This window comes from Sus scrofa, unplaced genomic scaffold (assembly GCF_000003025.6).
Source record: "Sus scrofa isolate TJ Tabasco breed Duroc unplaced genomic scaffold, Sscrofa11.1 Contig1997, whole genome shotgun sequence".
NCBI classification, from domain to species: Eukaryota; Metazoa; Chordata; class Mammalia; order Artiodactyla; family Suidae; genus Sus; species Sus scrofa.
In genome coordinates, this window is record NW_018084999.1 from 46566 (window position 1) to 65019 (window position 18454).

At 41.2% G+C, this 18454-nt stretch overlaps 1 pseudogene; it reads left to right on the forward strand.

The window, feature by feature from the left end:
• The window catches only part of LOC110258405, a 44652-nt pseudogene that overhangs the window by 23793 nt on the left and 2405 nt on the right, over positions 1-18454 (forward strand).

The following is an 18454-nucleotide window of genomic DNA, read 5'->3' on the forward strand; positions in this document are numbered from 1 at the left end:
ACTGAGTACAAAAAGCAAGGCACAGAAGAATAAAACTAGCATAATACCATTTTTTATCAAGCTCAGGTTCGTTTGGGGAGAGAAACCCCAGTGAGAACTCTAGCTATGGGGAATCTAGTGAAGGAAAGCAGAGTTCCATGGACGGATGTTGCCAGGGTTACAGGCTTTAAGTTTTATGTTGAGTCCCTGGGTGCTTATATTATTGGTATGCCTCAGAATATACATTACAGATAATCCTTTTGGATTATCAAATCACTTACAATGTTAAATAAAAATATTTGTTCCATTGCCAATAGAAGTAGAATTTAAAAGAAGAGTACTTGAATCTCTGAAAGAAGAGCTTAGAAGACACTGTGATTCAAGTTTAAACCTATGACTGGGTTTCATTCAGGAAGGAGGCCACATCAGCTAGAACAATGATTATGTAATTTTTAGGAGGGTTGTTGACGCACTGCTTTGAGTTGGAAGCTATTGAACCTCTCCTCAGAAAACATTTCATACGTGGAGAAGTTTTTGTTTAATTCCAGGGACTCATGGGGGAATCTGGTCTGGAAGTAGGTTACTAAAGCTATCTAATAATTAGCAATTTTGATGAATGCATTTTACCATAAGAAACTTGTCATTGATTATTACCAGTCAGAGGACAGAGTGTTTTCATCAAAGGTGCTGCTTCATTCCATAAACTAGCTTGTAAGTTAATGGAACTATTAGAAAGCTAGATTAGTACAGGGAGACATAATTGTAGTCCTTTCGGTTTTGTGTGGTGGAGCATAGTAGAATTTTGGCAAATGGTTGCTAGGACTCTCTTTCAGGTTTTAAGTTTTTAATTTGGCCAACTTGCTGAGGCTCAGATTGAGGGGTGACCCACTTTTGCATGGGTCGAAACAACCAGGGCATGGAAAAAACATTGTTTTTTTTTTCCTTTGCAGGAAACTTTGCAAAGTTTCCCAGTGCACAAAATCTGTATTCCACATCTGATACATAGAGAAGCTACGATTAGAAACATGGGTGTTTTAAAAACAAAATTTCCAACTTGCGAAATGTTTTTTTGAAAACTCTGTCTCAGGTGGTTCCTTCAGCTAAGTGAGCTACATAGCATGTCATTTGTTTACGGATACTTAATAAAGCGAAGAGCAGTATCCTGTTTTCTTTATCTGGCATTTGACAGCTGTTAACTAGTGAAATGAGAGATTAGAGACTGTGCAACTAAAAGCATACAGCAGTAGATCCCTTCAAACAAAACCGTGTCACCTTCTATACAAAGTATTAAGTTAACCCTCTGGCAAGATGTGTATGGTGTGCAGCTGAGAGAGTTGTGTTTTCCTAACAAGAGTTCTCCAAGGAAACATTGACCTTTACAAGATAAAAAAAATTGCCCTAGTGATGGGGATGGAGTAGGCACAGGTCGTTGTAGAAGTCCCAGTAGAGGATCATAGATAGAGAGGGAAATCTAGGGGACTTTGGGACATCACTGTAAGTTAATAAAGGGTTCAAAAAAGCCATCAGCGGCCCAAGAAATAGCAACAACAACCAACAACAACAATAACAACAACAACAAAAAGACAAAAAAAAAAAAAAAAAAAGGAGTTCCCGTCGTGGCGCAGTGGTTAACGAATCCGACTAGGAACCATGAGGTTGCCGGTTCGGTCCCTGCCCTTGCTCAGTGGGTTAACGATCCGGCGTTGCCGTGAGCTGTGGTGTAGGTTGCAGACGCGGCTCGGATCCTGCGTTGCTGTGGCTCTGGCGTAGGCTGGTGGCTACAGCTCCGATTGGACCCCTAGCCTGGGAACCTCCATATGCCTCGGGAGCGGCCCAAGAAATAGCAACAACAACCAACAACAACAATAACAACAACAACAAAAAGACAAAAAAAAAAAAAAAAAAAAGCCATCAGAACAAGGCAGGCTTGCTTGACGAGTGGAAGTGGAAGTGCGAGAATTGCCTCAAGTTGGGTGAGGGGGTGGGATGAAGCCTGCATTCAGGTTCAGACCAAGGGCTGGAGTTTGGGGACTGCCCTCCTGCTGATTTCAATGCCCGCCTTACCAGCTACCAAGGAGGAGCTGCTACTCCCAGAAAGGAAGAGGCAGTCTTTTCTAACCACCACTCTCCTTGGATGGTAAACCTGTAGCCCACGGATCTTCCGGGGCAGAGCCTCCTTGCCTGCCCGCTTGCATGTCTCACAAGCGTCCTATCCTAATAAATCTATTTCTTGCCTATCACCTTGTCTCTCGCTGAATTCCATCTGTGTGGAGACATGAAGAACCTGAACCTCAGTGAGTGCAGACACAGGGTGAGTGATTCTAATTTAAAACCTTGCGTTTAGTAGTTCCCGTCATGGCGCAGTGGTTAACGAATCCAACTAGGAACCATGAGGTTGCAGGTTCAGTCCCCGGCCTCACTCAGTGGGTTAAGGATCTGGCGTTGCTCTGAGCTGTGGTGTAGGTCACAGACGCAGCTCGGATCCCGCATTGCCTTGGCTATAGCATAGGCTGGCAGTTACAGCTCTGATTAGACCCCTAGCCTGGGAACCTCCATATGCCATGGGTGTGGCCCTAAAAAGACAAAAAGAAAGAAAAAAACAAACAAAAATAAAACCTTGGGTTCAAGTCCCAATCTGTGTTCTGGCTAGGTTCAGGCTGTTGACACTGTCAGTTTCAATAGTAATATATAAACAAGTCCATGTCCAATATATATATTGTCTTTTATCTTTTTAGGACCTCATCTGCAGCATATGGAGGTTCCCAGGCTAGGGGTTGAATTGGAGCTGCAGCTGCAAGCCTACGCCACAGCAACTTGGGATCTGAGTTGCAGCTGTGACCTACACCACAGCTCATGGCAATGCCAGATCCTTAACCCACTGAGTGAGGCCAGGGGTTGAACCCACTTCCTCGTGGATGCTAGTCGTATTTGTTAACCACTGAGTCATGACAGGAACTCCCCAGTATGTGTATATATATTTTTAAACATTTCTAATATTGAGTTAACTAGGAAAGAATACTAAATTATCAAATTTACCTTTCTTTCTTATGTCAAAGATGACTGTCTTTTTTTCACCCAGCACCGTTTTTATATTTTGCCTTTTATATCCGTCCTTCCCCCACCTTGCACTGGGTTGAAAGGGAAAATATTTCTCAACTTGTAATTGCCCTCTTATTTATTCTCCATTTCTGTATGATCATGTATTGTGGCACTAGTGGTGTTTTTTTTTTTTGTAACTGTTAGTGATAGTGTACTATTTTCAGTTAATCCTGGAAGGAACAAGACAGTAAAGCATACAAGTTAAGAGTGTGGTCCCTGGAACCACACCAATTGGTGAATCTACACTCAGCAAACTACTAAGTGTAAGATTGGCAAGTTCCTTGAATTTGCACTGCTCTCGTTTCCTGGTTTTTAATAAGCAGGCTGAGGTCAGTGCTCTGGTAGCCAGTAAAAGTTCAATGAATGTTAACTATAAAAATGTCATTGAATTAATTTAGATTGCAAACTGAACATACTAGCACTTAATGTCAGTTTAGCTGATTCATTGGCAATTAGAACAGGTTGCCTGTTCCTCTCTAATCTGAGGTCCACATGTCCACTTATGTGATAGTCCAATTCCTTTAAAAAATAATAGCTACATCTGTCGTATATTATGAGTAAAATTTTCAAGGCTAATGTCAAGTCAATGACAAAATAAAGTATATTCACTTTAATGAGTATTTGAGTGCTTAGCATATTCAAAGCAATATAAGTAATATAAAAAAATATAGTTTCTCTACATAGGTATTATCAATGTAACAGAAAGGATTAGGGCAAAATAGAGGAAATATACTTTATTTTTCCAGGTGGATGGACGTTATGATAGCAGAATTTAAAAGTTCAGACTGGGTTAGTAATAGAAGCTGAACAAACAAAGTCAGTTTAAACATCTTAGAGAGCCAAGAGGAAATAAACTGGACCATATACCACATCTTGGTGGTTATTACTTGTTTTCATACCCAGGGATCTATAAATTAGGTTTACAATTTATATTCATTTTTTCTACATGCTGGTAGTACAGCTATCTACAGGTGTAATACTTGTTAAAAACCTAGTATATAGTATACAAATAGAAATGTTTAGTATTATTTCTGTAAGAGAGGCTTAAAGTATGACCATTGCTAGCATAGAGGTGGGAGAGGTGACGTTCTATGGAAAAGAACTGGAAAAAGCCTCATGGTGAAAGAACATTTGAGCTAGGCTTTCAAAGGATGCATGTGATTTCAGGTAACGATTGGGAGCTGTAGGGGTGTGTCGGGCCCATGCGAGGTCAGGGTGTCAGTATAAATTCAGAGTGAAGAATGTGCATAGTCATCTCCTGAGATAATAAGTGTTCATCTGAGCAGGAACATGGGCTGTAGAGGGATATTTTGGGAGGTGTGTTTGAGGAGGTAGGTTAGTACCAATATCTGCTGCTTGAATGTCTTTCATTTAAATAAGTGATGGAGGGGGAGAGGGAGGGAGTGGGATGGACTGGGAGTTTAGTGTTAGTAGACGCAAACTATTACATTTAGAATGGATAAAGCAATGACATCCTACTGTACAGCACAGGGAACTATATCCAGTCTCTTGGGATAGACCATGATGGAAGATAATATAAGAAGGGGAATATGAATATATATATATATATATATATATATATGACTGAGTAACTTTGCTGTACAGAATAATTTGGCACAACTTTGTGGATCAGCTATACTCTAATAAGAAATTAAAAATAAATAAGTCAGTCAGTAAGTGATGGAGACCCATGGAAGATTTTTTACATGGAGGGGTGGTGGTGGCAGTGATGATGATAGGCAAATACAGCTGGATTACCCACTAAATGTCATTCGTGTGTTTATTAGGTTCCTGTTTTGTCTCTTTCAGGAAGTTCACGATTTATTACAAGACTATGAGTTAAAGTATTGTTATGTAGACAGAAATAAGCGAACAGGTAAGATTTCCATTCTAAGCATCTGAATTTATTTTAATTCTGCCTGTTGTCATTATCGATCAAAAAAGCTTAGTGTCTTTTTATTCTTAAGCTAATCTATGAAATTCTTAAGCATTAAGCAATATAAATGTCACATCCTTTATTTTCTGAAGATAATATTATTATTCTAAATTTTAATCACATAAATTCATATGGTATTGGTGACAGCCGTTGGGGAGCTCCTTTTACCAATGGACACTGGTGCTGGCAAGCAGCATTTTGAAATACTTCTTCTAGCTTATTAGTGCCTGACCTGACCCTGCCCACCAGCCATTCTGGGATGCATCAGGCCACACAACTAACAGGGTAGGGACACAGCTTCCTCACCAACAGGCAGGCTGCCTTACAACCTCTTGAGCCCACAGCCACCCTAGCACCTGGCTCTGTCTACCAGAGGGGCGAGGACCAGCCCACATATCAGTCCATAAGTAGGAGCCAGGACCCCCAGGGCCCTGTAGCCAGAGACCACAGGATCCAACCTGAACCACCAGGGGGCAGGCACCAGCCCCAAGACCCTGTGGCCCTGCCCACCAGGGAGCTGGCTCTAGCTTCTCAACCAGACTCACACTCAAGTGGCAGACACAAGCCCCAGGATATCACGAGTATCAGCCATACACACCATTAGGCAGGCACCAGCCCCAAGACTACCACAACCTTGAAGCTCGCTATGGCAGGAGCCAGCCCACTTACCAGCAGGCCTGCACCAGCTCTAAAACACTTTGAGCCTCTCAGACCAGCTGCCCCAGGAACCAGCACCACCTGCCTGGAGGCAAACACCAGCTTTAGGACACTCAGGACTCCGCAGCCACCAGATTCAGGAACCAGCCCCATGCACCAATGGGCAAAAACCAGCTCAAGGATATCCAGAGTCCTGCAGCCAGAGATCCTGGGACCTGGCTCCACCCATCAGTGAGCCAGCAGGAGTCTTGATGGCCCCTGGCCCTCAGCTTCACCCACCAGTGGTCTGACACCAGCTCTGGGATCCCTGGTCCCTGACGTCAGAGGCCCCAGGACCCAATTCTGCCTGCCAGTGGGGTGGCACAGGCCCCAGACCCTGATTTTACCCACCAGTGGGCAGGCACCAGTCTCCTGGACCCCAACCCGACACACCAGTGGGTAGACACAGCTTCAGGACTACCATAGCACCACAGTGTGCCCTGCAGGATCTAGCCAACACAACAGCAGGATGAAACCAGCCCTGGGCCCCCCAGGCCCTGGCCCTGCCCACCAGCAGGCCAATACCATATCTAAGGCATCTTAGACCCTGTAGTCCATGGTACCTGGGATCCAGCACCACTTACTCATGGAGAGACACCAGCTTTGTGAACCCCAGGGCCCTGTAATTAGAAAACCTGGGGCCTGTCTTTGCCTACCAGTGAGCTGGCACTAGCCCTGGGACACCCTGGGCCCCAACCCTGCGCACCAGCAGGCCAACACCAGCTCCAAGATTCTTTGGGCTTCTTAGCCAGCTGACCCAGAATCCAGCCAGTGGGATAGCAGTAGCTTTAGGACACCAGAACTTGCAGCCAGACATATCAGGAAGCAGCCTCATCCAGCAGCAGGCTGAAACTAGATTAGGAACCTTAGCCCTGCAACCACCCTACCCCCTAGAATGCATCTCTGCCAACGAGAGAGGCAGAACTAGTTCCTGAATCTCCTGGGGCTCTTCAGCTTGAGACACGGTCCCACCAACCAACCACTGGCAGCCGCCTTAGAAGGCAGGGCCTGGCAACCAACCAGAGCAGGTAGCCACACCTACCACACTTCCCACAATAGTCAACCCCCAACAATAGAAGGACTCATGCAGCCCACATAGAGGGTACCCCCCCCAGAGCCTGGAACTCTAATGACCGGAAAGGCATGTGCTGTTGGCATACATAGGACGTCTTCAAAATACCATTTCTTCAAGGTTGGGACGTGTAACCAACCTACCAGGTACACAGAGGAAGAAACAGCAAGTTAGGAAAAGTGAGGTGACAAAGGAACATGTTCCAAATGAAAGAATAAGATAAAACTCCAGAAGCACTAAAGGAAGTGGAAATAGGCAATATACCTGCGAAATAGTTAAAGGTAGTGATTGTTAGGATGATCAGAGAACTTTGGAGAAGAAAGGAGGAACAGGGTGAGACGTTAATGTTTTTAACAAGGAGTTCGAAGATATAAGGAACCAGAGATGAAAAATACAATATCTGAAATGAAAAATACACTAGACGGCATCAAGAGTAGATTAAATGGTACAGAGCATCAAGTCAGTGAGCTGGAAGACAGTAGTAGAAATTATCGAAGCTGAACAGAAGAAAAAATGAAAAGAAATGACAATTTAAGAGACTTTAGAAACAACATCAGGCATACTACTATTCGCAACTATATGCCAATAAAATGGATGACCTAGAAGAAATGGATGAACTGCTAGAAATGTATAACCACCCAGATTGGAACCAGGAAAAAATAGAAAATGTGAAGAGACCAGTTACCTGAGCATTTAAATTGAATGAGTAACAAAAACTCACAACAAACAGAAGTCTAGCACCAGATGGGTTCACAGGTGAATTCAACTAAATATTTAAAGTATAGTTAGCACTTGTCCTCAAACTATTTGAAAAAAATTGCAGAGGAAGAAATACTTCTGAACTCACTTTACAAGGCCAGCATCACCCTGATACCGAAACCAAAGACACCACAAAAAGAAAAGCACAGGACAGTATCACTGATGAACATAGATGTAAAAATCCTGAACAAATTATTAGCAACCTGAAATCAACAATACATTGAAAGCGTCATATACTATGGTAGAGCAGGCTTTATCCCAGTGATGCAAGGATAGTTCAGTATCTACAAATCAATCAGTATGATACACCATATTAAACTGAAGCATAAAAATCATGACCATCTCAATAGATGCAGAAGACGCTTTTGACAAAATTCAACATCTGTTTATGATTGAAACTTTCAACAAAGGCCGTATGATAAGCACATAGCTAATATCATACTCAATGGTGAGAAGCTGAAAACATTTCCTCTAAGATTAGCACCAAGACAAGGATGCCCACTCTTGCCACTTTTATTCTTCATAGTTTTGGAAGTCCTAGCCACAGCGTACAGATAATAAAAAGAAAAAGAATCCAGATTGGAAAGGGAGAAGTAAAACTGTCGCTGTATGCAGATGACACAACACTATACATAGAAAATTCTAAAGATGCCACCAAAAATTCATCAATGAATTCAATGCAATTGCAGAGTACAACATTAATACGCAGAAATCTGTTGCATTTCTATGCACTAATAATGCACTACCAAAAATTAAGAAAGGCAGTTCCATTCACCATCACATAAAAAAAGCAGAAACCAAACCTAGGAATAAATCTAAGGTGGTAATAGATCTGTACTCAGAAAACTGTAAGACTCTGATGAAAGAAATTGAAGATGCTATAAACAGATGGAAAGATATACTGTTTTTCACAGAGTGAATGGATGAAGTGATATTGCTAAAACAACCATACTACCCAAGGCAATCTACATATCCAGTACCATTTGGATAGCATTAGTCACAGAAGTAGAACAAATATATGTATGGAAACTCAGAAGACCCCAAATAGCCAAAGCAATCTTGAAAAAGAACAGAGCTGGATGTATCATGTGCCCTGTCTTCAGACTATACACAAAAGCTACAGTGATCAAAACAGTATGATACTGGTATAAAACCAGATGAATAGATCAATGGAACAGAATAGAAAGGCTAGAAATAAACCCAGACACTTATGATCAATTATTCTAAGACAAGGAAGGTAAGAACATGCAATGGGGAAAAGACAGTCTCTCAAGAAATGGTGCTGAGAAAATTGGACAGCTCTTGTAAATGAATGCAATTGGAACATTTTCTCATACCATATACAAAATTAAATTCACTGGATTAAAGACCTAAATATAAGGCTGAAAATCATAAAAATCCAAGAAGAAAACAATGGCAGAACACTCTTTGACATAAATCATACCATTTTTTTATATCCTTCCTAAGGCAAAGGAAACAAATGCAAAAATTAATGGGTCCTAATTAAATGAAAAAGCTTTTGCCCAATGGAGAAATCTGTTGACAAAATGAAAAAACCTACTGAATGGGGGAAATATTTGTAAATGACATGACCGATAAGTGGTTGATATCTAAAATAGATCATTACATTGAGCTCATTACAACTCAAGATCAAAAAACCAAACAACCTGATTAAAAAATGGGCAGAAGACCTGAATTTTTCCCAAAGAAAACAGGCACAGGAAAAGATGTTCAGCATCACTAGTCATCAGAGAACTATAAATCACAACCACAGGAGTGTCACTTCACACCTGTCACTATGACTGTTACCAAAAAGAGCACAAGTCACAAATGTTGTGAAGAATGCAGAGAAAGGGGACTGTTGATGGGAATGTAAATTGTGTAGCCCCTGGGGAAAACAGTACTGAGCTTCCTCACAACTAAAAATAGAACTACCGTGGGATCAGTAACTCCACTCCTGGGTAAATATCTGAAGAAAGTGAAAACACTAATTCAGAAAGACACTTGTGGAATTCCCGTCGTGGCTCAGTGGTTAACGAATCTGACTGGGAAACATGAAGTTGCAGGTTCAATCCCTGGCCTTGCTCAGTGGGTTAAGGATCTGGCGTTGCCATGAGCTGTGGTGTAGGTCGCAGATGAGGCTCGGATGCCGCGTTGCTGTGGCTGCGGTGTAGGCCGGCGGCTACATCTCCGATTAGACCCCTAGCCTGGGAACCTCCATATGCCGCGGGAGCAGCCCTAGAAAATACAAAAAAAAAAAAAAAAAGGATACTTGTACCCCAGTGTTCATAGCAGCATTATTTATAGTTGCCAAGATATGGGAGTAATCTGAGTGTCTATCAACAGATGAATAAAGAAGAGTTTATGTGTATATACACACACACACACTCACACAGAGAATGGAATACCATTCAGCCATAAAAAAAAAAATGAAATTTTTGCCTTTTGCAACAGTATGAATAGACCTGGAGAGTCTTTTGCTTAATGAAGTAAGTCAGACAGAGAAAGACAAATACTGTATTTTATCACTTATATATGGAATCTGAAAAATAAAACGAATGAAACAGAAACATTCACAGATCCAGACAACAAAGTAGTGGCTATCTGTGGGAGAGGAAGCAGGTAATGGCAAGATAAGGGTAGGGGACTAAGAGGTACAAATTATTATGTATAAAATAAGCTACAAGAACATATTGTACAGTGCAGGGAATGTAACCAATATTTTGTAAAAATTTAAATGGAGTATAACCCATAAGCATTTGGAATCACTAGGTTGTACACACAAAACTAATGTAATATTATAAATCAATTAAAAATAGGCAAAAAATGGAGTTCCCGTCATGGCGCAGTGGTTAACGAATCCGACTAGGAACCATGAGGTTGCGGGTTCGGTCCCTGCCCTTGCTCAGTGGGTTAACGATCCGGCGTTGCCGTGAGCTGTGGTGTAGGTCGCAGATGCAGCTCGGATCCCGCGTTGCTGTGGCTCTGGCGTAGGCCAGTGGCTACAGCTGCGATTCAACCCCTAGCCTGGGAATCTCCATATGCCTCGGGAGCGGCCCAAGAAATAGCAGCAACAACAACAACAACAACAACAACAAAAAAAAAAGACAAAAAAAATAAATAAATAGGCAAAAAGGAGTTCCCGTCATGATGCAGTGGAAATGAATCTGACTGGGAACCATGAGGTTGAGGTTTCAATGCCTGGTCTCACTCAGTGGGTTAAGGATCCGGCATTGCCATGAGATTTGGTGTAGGTCGCAGATGCAGCTCAGATCTGGCATTGCTGTGGCTGTGGTGTAGGCCAGCAGCTGTAGCTCGCAGCTGTAGCTCCAATTGGACCGCTAGTCTGGGAACCTCCCAATAGCCTGGGAACCTCCATATGCCACAAGTGCGGCCCTAAAAAAGCAAAAAAAAAAAAAAAAAAGGCAAAAGATTGAATTTGCATTGGTTTTAAAGATATAAATTATATAATATTGCTAGAGCTTTATGAATTTTTATAATGAACATTCTAATGTTATATAACAATGAATTTTCTTGATATGCATAGTATCCTTCAGTTTTAGTAATATATTATTGAACTTAGTGAATAGATTATGATTTGACTGTTATACAAATTGGGAAAAACGTTTAATAGTTCTGTGTATTTGTTCTATATCTGAGATTAAAGTCTAAACTAGATTTATTTTCTTTGTGTACATAAGGTATATAAATGTTTAAAAACATCTCTCTGAGATGAAAAAAATAAGTGAAAGGATGATATAACCATTATGTCATTATGTATATACCAACTCCCAAATTAGCAAATATTTTATTGAAATATTTTGTGTTTTTAAAATGTTTTTTGTAAGGGTTTGATGAAATGGGCAAAGAGTGCCAGAAGGTACAAACTGCCAGTTATAAAATAAGTACTGAGAGTGTAATGTACAGGAATGATTATTATAGTTAATAATACTGTGTTTCACTTTTGATAGTTGCTAAGAGAGTAGATCCCAAAAGTTCTTATCCCAAGAAAAAATCGTAACTATGTATGGTAATAGATGTTAACTAGACTAACTGTAGTGATTATTTCACAGTACATACAGATATCAAGTCATTATGTTGTATACTTGAAACTGTAATGTTATATGTTGATTATACCTCAATAAAAAGTCTTTTTTTAAGTTTCGTTTTTTTGGCTGCACCAGCAGCCTGTGGAATTCCCCAGGCCAGGGATCGAACCCATGCCCACAGCAGTGACCCAAGCTGCTGCAGTGATGATGGTGGATCCTTAATGCACTGCACCACAAGAGAACTTTTTAAAAGTATTTTTTGTCCTTAAAAATATCATACAGATGATAGAGCCCTAATGGAGATCTAGAATAAATACCTCTAATACTATGGTCAGGAATTCTGCATTTTTTTTAAACTTATAAAGACAATTATTAAAAAAATGAATATTACAGTTAAAGATGAAATCCAATTCCTGTCCCTCTCTGATTCCATTCCCTCCCTCACTCCTTACAAAAGGGCAAGAATTTATGAATTTGACGCATGTTTTCCAGTCTGTGCCATTCTATTGTGATAGTCCTTAAAGCTGTTCACAGATTCTTTTTCTTTTTTATCTGGGCATGAGATAAGATAGTGCTGCTCTCTCCCTCTTTGAAGTTACCAGTGGACATGTGATTTGCTTTTTTCGATGAATGAAGTGCAGTATGAATGAGATATATTCCCTCTAGGTGGAAGATTATGGAGCTAGTAGGATCCATTGCTCACCCTTCCACTTGCTAAAGTGATTGAGGAAGGTTGTAGAACCTTTTTAAACACAGGTTCCAGAGTGACTGTAATGGGCGAAGCTTTCACCTTCCCTCCCTTCCGTCCTTACAGCATGGGATGTGCAGCATGAAAAACAAGAGGAAAAAACACCTTTGTTTTGTGAAGCTATTGAAATTGTGGAGCTGTTTCTTGTCAAAGCATCCCAACTAAAATTTTACTGTATAGTGTTTTTAAAACCTTAACCTCAATAGTATTCTAATGTATTTTTCATTTGGAAACTTGTTTCTTTTTTCTTTTTTTACCTTTGCCTTGTATTTTGGATCTTTTCACACTGATACATGTAGCTCTAGTTCATTGATTTAAACTCCCACATATTAGTCTGTCCTGTGAACTTATCATCATTGATAAATCTATTCTTTTTTTTTTTTTTGCTTTTTAGGGCTGCACTAGTGGCATGTGCAGGTTCCCAGGCTATAGGCTGAATTGGAGCTACAGCTTCTGGCCTACATCACAGTCACAGCAATGTGGGATCCGAGCCATGTCTGCGACCTACACCACAGCTCACAGCAACACCCGATCCTTAACCCACTGAGAAAGGCCAGGGATTGAACCCACAACCTCATAGTTCCTAGTTGAATTCATTTCCACTGTGCCATGATGGTAACTCCAATCTATTCATTATTGATAGGCCTTTAGGAAACTTTAACTTTTCCAGTATTTCAAGTAATACTGCCATGAATATACTTTTACTTGTGTTCTAGTATACATCGCAGCTCTTTCACCACAAGCGGATTACTGGTTTGTAGGTTATGTACAATTTCAATGTTATGAATATTGACAAAGGCACTGCAGCTCATGCAGGGCCAGGAATGGTGCTATTCCTACCAACTAGGATGATAGACACCATAATTCATGATTGATCAGGAATTTGGGTTTTTTTCTTAAGAGTGGAGAAAATTAAGCCTAGACTAATGATGCTAGAAATTTAAAAGCAAGCCCAGAAAGGATCTAGTTCATTCCTGATATCTTTACCACAACCTAAAACGAAATTTAAGAATATATAAATACAAAAACACTCAATACCCAGTAAGGTAAAAATTTACAGTGTCTGGTATCCAGTTTAAAATTACCAGACATGGGATGGGATTAAGATGGCAGAATAGAAGGACTAGGGCTCACCTTCTCTGATAAAAACAACAAAATTATGAGTTCCCGTCGTGGCGCAGTGGTTAACGAATCCGACTAGGAACCATGAGGTTGCAGGTTCCATCCCTGCCCTTGCTCAGTTGATTAAGAACCCAGCATTGCCGTGAGCTGTGGTGTAGGTCGCAGACGGGGCTCGGGTCCAGCGTTGTTGTGGCTCTGGCATAGGCCAGTGGCTACAGCTCCCATTAGACCCCTATCCTGGGAACCTCCATATGCCGTAGGAGCGGCCCAAGAAGTGGCAAAAAGACAAAACAAAAAACAAAAAAACAAAATTACAACCAAGTGGTATGGGCCTGCAGCTGCAGCTCTGATTTGACCCCTGGCTCTGGAACTTCCATATGCCACAGGTGCAGCTCTAAACAGGGAAATAAAAAAGGAGTATCTTAAAAACAGCCCCTAAAAAAGGACATATTATGTTTAAATGGAAAAAGACAAAGATGACTGTGTATTTCTTGGAAACAGTTCAGGTGAGAAGACTGTGGGGCAGAATCTTTTCTTTCTTTGCTGAAAAGGAGGAAAAAATTCACCATAGAATTATTAAGACACTAATTAAGGCAACTGAAGACACAAATAAATGGAAGATATTCCAGCTCATGAACTGAAAGAATATTGTTAAAATGTCCACACCACGGAAAGCAATCTACAGATTCAGTGCAATCACTATCAAAATTCCATTGACATTTTTCACAAAAATAGAATATTCTTAAAATTGGTATGCAAAATACCCTGAATCCCCCAGGCAGTCTTGAGAAAGAAGAACAAAGCTGGAAGCCTCAGACTTTCTGATTTCAGACTATATTATTACAAAGCTATAGTGATTAAAACAGTATTGACATTAAAAACAGAAACGTTTATCAATGGAGCAGAATACAGAGCCTAGAAATAAGCCCCTGCTTTTATGGTCAATTAATTTAGGACAAATGAGCCAAGAACACACAATGGGGAAAGGACAGTCTCTTCAATAAATGGTGTTGGGAGGAGTTCCCATCATGGCTCACTGGCTAACAAATCCAACTAGGAACCATGAGGTTGTAGGTTCGATCCCTGGCCTTGCTCAATGGGTTAAGGATCCGGCGCTGCTGTGCGCTGTGGTGTAGTTGCAGACTCGGCTCAGATCCCATGTTGCTGTGGCTGTGGTGTAGGCTGGTGGCTGCAGCTCTGATTCGACCCCTAGCCTGGGAATCTCCATATGCCACAGGAGCGGCCCTAGAAAAGGCAAAAAGACAAAAAAAAAAAAAAAAAAAAAAAAAAAAAAGGTGTTGGGAAAACTGGACAACCATAGGCAAAATAATGAGTTTGGACCACTATCTTATGCCTTATACAAAAATTAACTCAGAATGGATTAAAGACTTCAACTTTAAAATCTGAAATCTTAAAACTCCTAGAAGAAGACATATGCAGTATGTTTCTTCATACTAGTTTTGGCAATGATTTTTTGGATTTGACACTAAAACAAAGGCAACAGTAGTAAAAATATACAAGTGAGACTACATCAAACTAAAAGTCTTCTGCACAGCAAAGGAAACCATTAAAATGAAAAAGCAACCTACTTAGTGGGAGAAAATATTTCAAATCATATATCTGATAGGGGGCTAATATCCATAATATATAAAGAACTCATACTACTCAGCAGAAGAATAAATGATTTGATTAAAAACTTGACACAGGATCTGAATAGACATTTTTCCAAAGTAGGCATACAGGAGGTGGCCAACAGATTAATGGTAAGGTACTCAATATCACTAATCATCAGTGAAATGCAAATCAAAACCGCAATGATACATCACCTCCTACTGTTAGATTAGCTATTATCAAAACAAGGCATAAGGGTTGGAGAGGATGTGAAGAAAAAGGAACCCTTGTGCATTATTGGTGGGAATGGAAGGTGGTATAACCATTGTGGGAAACAGGATGGAGTTTCCTTAAAAATTAAAAAATGAGAGTTCCCTTCATGGCACAGTGGAAACGACTCTGACTTGGAACCATGAGGTTGCAGGTTCTATCCCTGGCCTCGCTTGGTGGGTTAAGGATCAGGTGTTACCATGAGCTGTGGTGTAGGTTGCAGATGCAGCTCAGATCCCCCAGTGCTGTGACTTTGGTATAGGCCGGCAGCTGTAGCTCCGATTAGACCCCTATGCCACAGGTGCAGCCCTAAAAAGACAAAAGACCAAAAAAAAAAAAAAAAAAGAAATGGAACTACCATGTTGTGTGGTAATTCCACTTCAAGGTATTAATCTGAAGAAAACAAAAACAAAAAAAAATGCACCCCCATGTTCATTGCAGTGTTATTTACCATAGTCAAGACATGGAAAGAACCTAGGTGGTTACCAATGGCTGAATGGATAAAGATGTGATACATGTAAACAATGGGCTATTAGCCTAAAAAAAGAATGAAATCTGGAGTTCCTGTCCAGGCTCAGTGATTAACAAGTCTGACTACAACCATGAGGTTTCAGGTTCGCTCCCTGGCCTTGCTCAGTGGGTTAAGGATCCAGCGGTGCTGTGAGCTGTGGTGCAAGTCGCAGACGTGGCTCAGATCCTGAGTTGCTGTGGCTGTGATGTAGGCCGGAGGCTACAGCTCCGATTAGACCCCTAGCCTGGGAACCTCCAATTGCCTCGGGTGCTGCCCTAGAAAAGGCAAAAAGATTAAAAAAAAAAAAAAAATCTTGCCATTTGTGACAAGATGGTTGGGCCTTGAGAGCATTATTCTAAGGAATAAGTCAGATAGAGAAAGACAAATACTGTATGATCTCACTTATAGGTGAAATCTTAAAACAAACAAACAAAACATGAACTCATAGATACAGAGAACATACTGGTGTTGCCAGGGGTACAGATAGCAGGAAAATGGGTGAAGGGAGTCCTAAGGTAAAAACTTCCATATAAAATAATTGTCATGGCATGTAATGTATACATGGCTACTGTAGTTAATAGTACTGTAGCGCCTTTTTTTTTTTTTTTTTGTCTTTTTACCTTTTCTAGGGCTGCTCCTGCGGCACATGGAGGTTCCCAGGCCAGGGGTTGAATCGCAGCTGTAGCCACCGGCCTACACCAGAGCCTCAGCAACGCTGGATCCGAGCCTTGTCCGCGACCTACACCACAGCTCATGGCAACACCGGATCCTTAACCCACTGAGCAAGGCCAGGGATCGAACCCTCAACCTCATGGTTCCTAGTCTGATGCATTAGTCCAATTCATTAACCACTGAGGGACGGGAACTCAAGTACTGTAATGCTTTTGAAAGTTGTTAAGAAAGTAGATCTTAGAAGTTCTCATCTCCACCCCTCCCTAAATTTTTGTAACTATGTATGATGATGAATGTTAACTAGACTTATTAGGACAGTTATTTCACCGTGTGTGTATATATATATTGAATTGTTACTTGTGAACTGAAACTAATGTAATGTTATGTGTCTTTTTTTTTTTTTTTTTTTGTCTTTTTAGGGTCGTTCCTGCGGCATATGGAAGTTCCCAGTCTGGGGGTCTAATCGGAGCTGTTGCCGCTGGCCCACACCACAGCCACAGCAATGCCAGATTCAAGCTACGTCTGCGACCTACACCACAGCTCACAGCACCGCTGGATCCTTAACCCACTGAGCAAGGCCAGAGGTTGAACCCGCAATCTCATGGTTCCTAGTCGGGTTCGTTTCCGCTGCGCCTCGTCGGAAATTCCTTGTGTGTCATTTTGACACAAAAAATCCCACAGAATTATTTACTCACCAAAAATATCTTTTAAAAGTGAGGGTGAAGAAAGATGTTTTTATTTATATAAAAGCTGAAAGAATTCATTACCATCAAATTTGCATTATAAGAAGTATTTAAAATGTACCCCAAGTTCCCTGGTAGTGCAGCAGGTTGAGGATCCAGCATTGTCACTGCCGAGGCTTTGGGTCAGTAGCTGGCCTAGGAAACTCTACATTCTGTGGGTGCAGCCAAAAAATAAAATGTACCCCAAGTTCATAGCACTATTCACAATAATCAAGACATGGCGTTCCTGTTGTGGCTCAGTGGTAACGAACCCCACTAGTATCCATGAGGATTGCAGGTTCTATCCCTGGCCTCGAAAAGTGGGTTAAGGATCTGGCATTGCCATGAGCTGTGGTGTAGGTCACCGACGCGTCTCGGGTCCCATGTTGCTGTGACTGTGGTGTAGGCTGGCAGCTGTAGCTCTGATTCGACCTCTCGCCTGGGAACCTCCATATGCCACGGGAACAGCCCTAAAAAGCAAAATAAATAACTAAAGGAATCTAGTGGCTTCACAAAGTCTGGAGAGTAAACGGTAAGAAGCACACTGTAGCTGTGCCAGAAAGAACTGCTGTCCAGATGTCACATGGGCTGCTCTCAGGGTATTGATCTGTACCTTGATCTGTAGAGATGGGAAGGTAGACGGGGAAACAGTATCCCACTGCTTGAATAGGGATACTGTTCAAGTATCCTATTGAACAGGATACTGGTGTTACTGTATGTGACTCTGCCAGGAAGCAGCCTTAAGTGTTACCACCTTACAGGGGTGAGTGGAGCAGAAAAATATAGCAAAGGAAATGGGGAAGGAGTGCTTGGGCAGGTGTGAAAGAAAATCAGGAAGAACTTTATCAAGGAAGTGAAGGCATGGTTAAAAGTTTCCAATATCCTGAGAATTCAAATCAAATATGAACTGATGAGCTTATGGGCTGATACAGGAATATAACTAGTCCTACAAATTGTTGTTGGCTTGTCTGCTAGTTTTAGCAGAATATCATTAAGTGGCATTCTGTGTCAGCATAAGGAGAGAAAAGCACAGAATCAAAATAACTCAGGTTCTTGAGTAACGGATGTTGGAAACCTAGGGATAGTCTCTCAATAAGTGCAGCAAACCTATTTTACCCCTAGTGTTGGAAGAGTTAGCTGTCCCTTTGTAAGTCGTTCCCTTGTATGTGGTGGTCCCGTTAAATGAAAACCGTATTTCTTTAAATGTT